The sequence below is a fragment of the Numenius arquata genome, chromosome W, assembly GCF_964106895.1.
Source record: "Numenius arquata chromosome W, bNumArq3.hap1.1, whole genome shotgun sequence".
NCBI classification, from domain to species: domain Eukaryota; kingdom Metazoa; phylum Chordata; class Aves; order Charadriiformes; family Scolopacidae; genus Numenius; species Numenius arquata.
The window spans coordinates 19,767,356-19,773,355 of NC_133615.1; the positions used below are offsets into that span (position 1 = coordinate 19,767,356).

The 6,000-nt window shown below is 46.2% G+C and overlaps 1 pseudogene; it reads left to right on the plus strand.

The window, feature by feature from the left end:
- Window positions 1–5,513, plus strand: part of LOC141476797 (U3 small nucleolar RNA-associated protein 15 homolog) — a 38,507-nt pseudogene extending 32,994 nt beyond the window's left edge.
- The last annotated feature ends 487 nt before the right edge of the window (window positions 5,514–6,000 follow it).

A 6,000-nucleotide genomic window follows, 5' to 3' on the forward strand; every position in this document is an offset into this window, starting at 1 on the left:
ACAGGAAAAGAATCCAATAAGATGTTATCACGGTGGGAGTCTGTTATAGACCACCCAACCAGGATGAAGAGGCAGATGAAATATTCTATAAGCAGCTGGGAGAAGTCTCACAATCGCTAGCCCTTGATCTCATGGGGGACTTCACCTTACCAGATGTCTGCTGGAAATACAATACAGCTGAGAGGGAACAGGCTAGGAGGTTCCTGGAGTGTGTTGGGGATAACTTCCTGACACAGCTGGTGAGGGAAACAACTAGGGAAGGAGCCCTGCTGTTTGTAAACAGAGAAGGACTTATAGGGGATGTGGCGGTTGGAGGCTGTCTTGGGCGTAGTGATCATGAAATAATAGAGTTTTCAATTCCTGGAGAAGTAAGGAGGGGGGGCAGCAGAACTGCTACTGTTACTGTAAGTCGGCAAAATAGGAACTCTCTAAGACTCAATTTGGAGTTTTAGAAAGCAGGCTTTCTTTATTGCGTCGTCAGGCGCGCAGGGGATCGCTCCTCCTAGTGTGCGTACCGACTTGCTTATCCACAGAGGTTATAAGTGATCAAAGTATACTTATTCATCAAATTTCCAAGAAATAATTAACATATTCATACTATTTCCTGGAATTCATTAATATATGTAAATTTCCTTAATGCATGTGCATTTAAGTCCACTGGTGGTCTTCCAGGATCCTCCGGTGGTCGTCAAGAGCCTTCCTCACTGAATTTCACTGAATTTTTTTTAGAGTTGGAAGGGACCATAGAGATCATCTAGTCCAACTCCCCTGCTGAAGCAGGATTGCTTAGAGAATGCTACTCAGGACTGCATTCAGGCGGGTCTTGAAAATCTCCAAAGAAGGGGACTCCACAACCTCCCTGGGCAGCCTGTTCCAGGGCTCTGTCACCCTCACCGTGAAGAAAACTGTGTCCTCACTGTGTCCTTTATTTGAACTTAGTCCATATGCATACTCAGTTCGTCCTCTACCTTATTTATGCAATCCCCCCCCCCGAACCGTTTTATACCAACACCACTTCTTATCTACCCTATATACAATATGTCTCAAGACTTCTTCTCATCTACCAAGCATAGCGAACGTAGCGAATATTTAACCCAGCCTTTGCTCATAGAGCATTTCAATCTTGGCTGTGTTGCTTAGATAAGGAGGGAACCATGTGTCCTTTTGGATTCAGTATCGCTACCTTGGGCTTCTGGAGGGCAGGCTTTGGCCTGTTTAGGGGCCTGCTTGACAGAGTCCCTTGGGAGGCAGTCCTGAAGGGCAAAGGAGTCCAGGAAGGCTGGACATTCTTCAAGAAGGAAATCTTCAAGGTGCAGGAGCAGGCCATCCCTATACACTGAAAGACAAGCTGGCAGGGAAGAAGTCTGGTCTGGCTGAACAGGGCTTTGGCAGCAACTCGGGGAAAAAAAAAAAAAAAGAGAGTTTATGGCCTTTGGAAGAAGGGGCAGGCAACTCAGGAGGACTACAAAGATGTTGTGAGGCTATGTAGGGAGAAAATTAGAAGGCCTAAAGCCCAATTAGAACTTAATCTGAACATGCCGTACTAGACAATAAAAATGTTTCTATAAATACATTAGCAACAAAAGTAGGGCTAAGGAGAATCTCCATCCTTTATTTGATGTGGGGGGAAACGTAACAAAGGATGAGGAAAAGGCTGAGGTACTTAATGCCTTCTTTGCCTCAGTCTTTAATAGCAAGACCAATTGTTCTCAGGGTACCCAGTCCTCTGAGCTAGAAGACAGAGATGTGTAGCAGAATGAAGCCCCCATAATCCAAGGGGAAATAGTGAGTGACCTGCTAAACCACATAGACATGCACAAATCTATGAGGCCGAATGGGATCCACCCAAGGGTACTAAGGGAGCTGGTGGAAGTGCTCACCAGGCCACTTTCCATCATTAATCAGCAGTCCTGTCTAACTGAGGAAAACCCAGTTGACTGGCATCTAGCAAATGTGATGCCCATCCACAAGAACGGCCAGAAAAAGGATTTGGGGAACTACAGGCCTGTCAGTCTGACCTTGGTGCCTGGGAAGGTTATGCAGCAGCTCATCTTGAATGCCATCACATGGAACGTACAGGACACCCAGGTGATCAGGCCCAGTCAGCATGGGTATGTGAAAGGCAGGGCCTGCTTGACAAACCTGATCTTCTATAACAAGCTGACTCGCTTAGTGGATGAGGGAAAGGCTGTGGATGTTGTTTACCTGGACTTTAGTAAAGCCTTTGGCATCATTTCCCACAGCATTCTCCTGGAGAAACTGACTGCCCGTGGCTTGGGTGTACTCTTCGCTAGGTAAAAAAATGGCTGGAGGAGGGAATCGAGTGCACCCTCAGTAAGTTTGCAGACAACAACGAGTTGGGCGGGAATGTTGATCTGCTTGAGGGTAGAAAGGCTCTGCAGGGGGATCTGGACAGGCTGGATCGAAGGGGCTGAGGCCAATGTTATGAGGTTCAATGAGGTCAAGTGCCATGTCCTGCCTTTGGGTCACACCAATCCATGAACGCTACAGGCTTGGAGAAGAGTGGCTGGAGAGCTGCCCAGCAGAAAAGGACCTGGGGGTGTTGGTCAACAGCCAGCTGAATGTGAGCCAGCATTGTGCCCAGGTGGCCAAGAAGGCCAATAGCTTCCTGGCTTGTATCAGAAATAGCATGGCCAGCAGGACTGGGGCAGTGATCGTGCACTCGTGAGGCCCCACCTCAAATATTGTGTCCAGTTTTGGCCCCCTCACTACAGGAAAGACATTGAGGTGCTGGAGCAGGTCCAGAGAAGGGCAACAAAGCTGGTGAGGGGTCTGGAGCACAAATCTTGTGAGGCATGGCTGAGGGAGCTGGGGGTGTTCAGCCTAGAGAAAAGGAGGCTGAGGGGAGACCTTATTGCTCTCTACAACTCCCTGAAAGGAGGTTGTGGAGAGGTGGGGGGGGTCACTCTCTTTTCCCAGGTAACAAGTGATAGGACAAGAGGAAACAGCCTCAGGTTGCGCCAGGGGAGGTTTAGGATGGATGTTAGGAAAAATTTCTTCACTGAAAGGCTTATCAAGCATTGGAACAGGCTGCCTAGGGAAGTGGTTGAGTCACCATCCCTGGTGGTATTTAAAAGATGGGCAGACATGGTGCTGAGGGACATGGTTTAGTGATAGATATGACAGTGTTACGTTTACAGTTGGATTTGATGATCTTAAGGGTCTTTTCCAACCCTAATGATTCTCTTTGTTGTTATAAATACACTTGATTTATGGAAGGGAAATAAATTAAGACTTAAATTACTTTTAAGACCTGATGTTTCTTGAGCTAGAACTGGAAGCCTTATGTTGTCTGAAGGCTGTAAATTAACTAAGGTAAACCACTAGGTGTTCTAAGTGTATGGTTTAAAAGTGTTTCCGTTTGCCAGGAGCTCCTTTAGATTGTAGCATGTGGCTCTCTTAGTTCCTGAAGTAACTGAAATAATGAAACTGAAGCTATCCATAGTGTTTGCAGGTTTCTGTGATTGCACTGTTAAACTATTTGATGCACAAAGAAAAGGTAGTGTCATAAGAATAGAATATGGCCAGGCTGTGGAGAGCGTGCTTCTCTTTCCTTCTGGTGGGATTCCAGTATCTGCAGGTAGTTCAATAAAATTTCTGTTCTGTTGGCCCTAATATGAGAAATATTTCAGCTTCATCTTTTCTTGCATAATGTTTTCATTGTTGTTGTGGTTTGGGCTGGGCTGGCCACTAAATGTAGCAATGAAGTGGTAAGTGATGTAGCAGCTGGATTTCTCAGAGATATTCCTTGGGAATCTGTGTTGATCTGGAGGGTGAAGGTAGGGATCTCTGATTTGCTGTTCTTGTTGTTGGTAAAAAAAAAAAAAAAAAAAAAGACTACAACATTTTAAACAACAAGATAAAGACATGAATTGGCCCAGTGCTAAAGTGAAGGAATGAACATCCTTAAGTGTTTTGAAAAGATGGAACTGTATCTTTCTCTTAATGATGATGCTTAGCAAGGTTTTTAAATATCTCCTTGCCATTGCATCAGAAGTCCTGTGACCCAGTGGTATCTACATGTTGTTTTTTTGGTAAGGAGTATGTTGAATCATTCAGCTGTGTATGCAGAATAACCAAAAAAGAGCAAGCTTGTAATGCATCTTGTCCCAGGAGAGGATAGTCATAATGGATGGGGCCAGTGAGTAGGTACAGAAAACTCTGTTACAAAGCAGACACTGTGTCACTCTGTGTGAAAACTTCTCCAGAGGAGCATAAGTGTGAACATGTGTCCTGGATTGAGCAACACAGGACTAACTTCTCTTCTAATGCTGGGGAAAACTGCACTTTTAGAAGACTCTAGTGTCTGAATTCATGAAAATATTTACTTTGTAGCCAGCCAGGCTCTGTGGGATTCAAGGTCTCAGTGTTTTCGAGCCTTGCCAGGTGCAGGGATGAGGACGAGCAAGGCCTGGGCCTTTGACCCAGGCTGGCCAACAGGATCATTTCATACCATGAACGTCACATTCAATATAAATCAGAAAAGTTTACTGCGTAGGTCTCTCTCCCTTGATGGCGGCAGTCCAGAGAAAACCTCGCCCCGGTGCCAGACCCCTGAGGCCTTCCCTTCCTCCTGAAGCCATTGCGCTTGCAGTGTCCAGCATTTGTTGTCCACTGCTGGGAGTGAACAGCTTCCTGTGATAGAATGCCTGAGTATAATTTCTGTATATCTTATATCAGTATTGGGATTAATACTGGTTCTTTAGTATTATTGTTAATTATTTAGTCTTAGTCTATTAAATCTATTTATATTTCAACCCTTGTGTTTCTTTGTGTTCCCGTCCTGGGTCTGGCGGGGATAGGGTTAATTCTCCCCAGGATCTAGCAGGGACACAGGTATTCCATCCCACGTGAGCCATGCCCAGGGGGTAGTCAGAGCTAGCTGGGGAAGGGGAGGGACAGGAAGTCACCACGGGGGAGCAGAGCGGAGCGGGTGCCCGGGGGGCGTCCAGGGTCCAGGTCGGCAAGTGGTGGTGTCATAATCATGGTTGTATATTCCTCTGTCAGTGTTATTGTTGTTGTTGTTTCTTGTTCCCTTTGCTGTTCTGTTAAATAGCCTTTGTCTCAACCCACGAGTTTAGCCTTTATCTTTCCATTCTCCCCTTGCGGCCGTGGTGGCAGTGGGGGCTCCAGTCTGAGCGAGCGGCTGCCATGTGGTTCTTTGTTGCTGTCTGAGGCCAAACCACGACAGTTCCCTAATTCCCCTTTCCGGGTGGGGAGGGGTCATCGGGTAATAGAATAATTGTTTAATCAATAATAAATTGTTATGGGTTTTCTCAAACCACAACAGTGCATCAAACTGTTTTGTGTGCTTCCTTCTCATAGGAGGTCGATATGTCAAAGTTTGGGATGTACGAAAAGGTGGACAATTATTAGTTTCACTTACAAATCACCATAAAACTGTAACTTGTTTATGCCTGAACAACTCTGGACAGAGGTTATTGTTGGGATCCCTGGACAGGTGTCATGGTTTAACCCCAGCCAACAGCTAAGCCCCACACAGCTGCTTGCTCACTTTCCCCCATTTGGGATGGGGGAGAGAATCAGAAGAGAAAACTCATGGGTTGAGATAAAGACAGTTTAATAGGGAAAGCAAAAGCCATGCATGCAAGAAAAGCAAAACAAGGAATTCATTCCCTGCTTCCCATGAGCAGGCAGGTGTTCAGCCATCTCCAGGAAAGCAGGGCTCCATCACAAATCACAGTGACCTTGGAAGACAAACGCCATCACTCCAAACGTCCTACCTTCCTTCTCCTTCCCCCAGCTTTATATGCTGAGCATGACGTCATATGGCATGGAATATCCCTTTGGTCAGTTGGGGTCAGCTGTCCCAGCTGTGTCCCCTCTCAGCTTCTTGTGCACCCCCAGCCTGATCACTGGTGGGTATGAGGAGCAGAAAAGGCCTTGACTGTGCAAGTACTGCTCAGCAAAAGCTAAACCATCCAACTATCCCTGTGTTATCAACACTGTTTCCAGCAC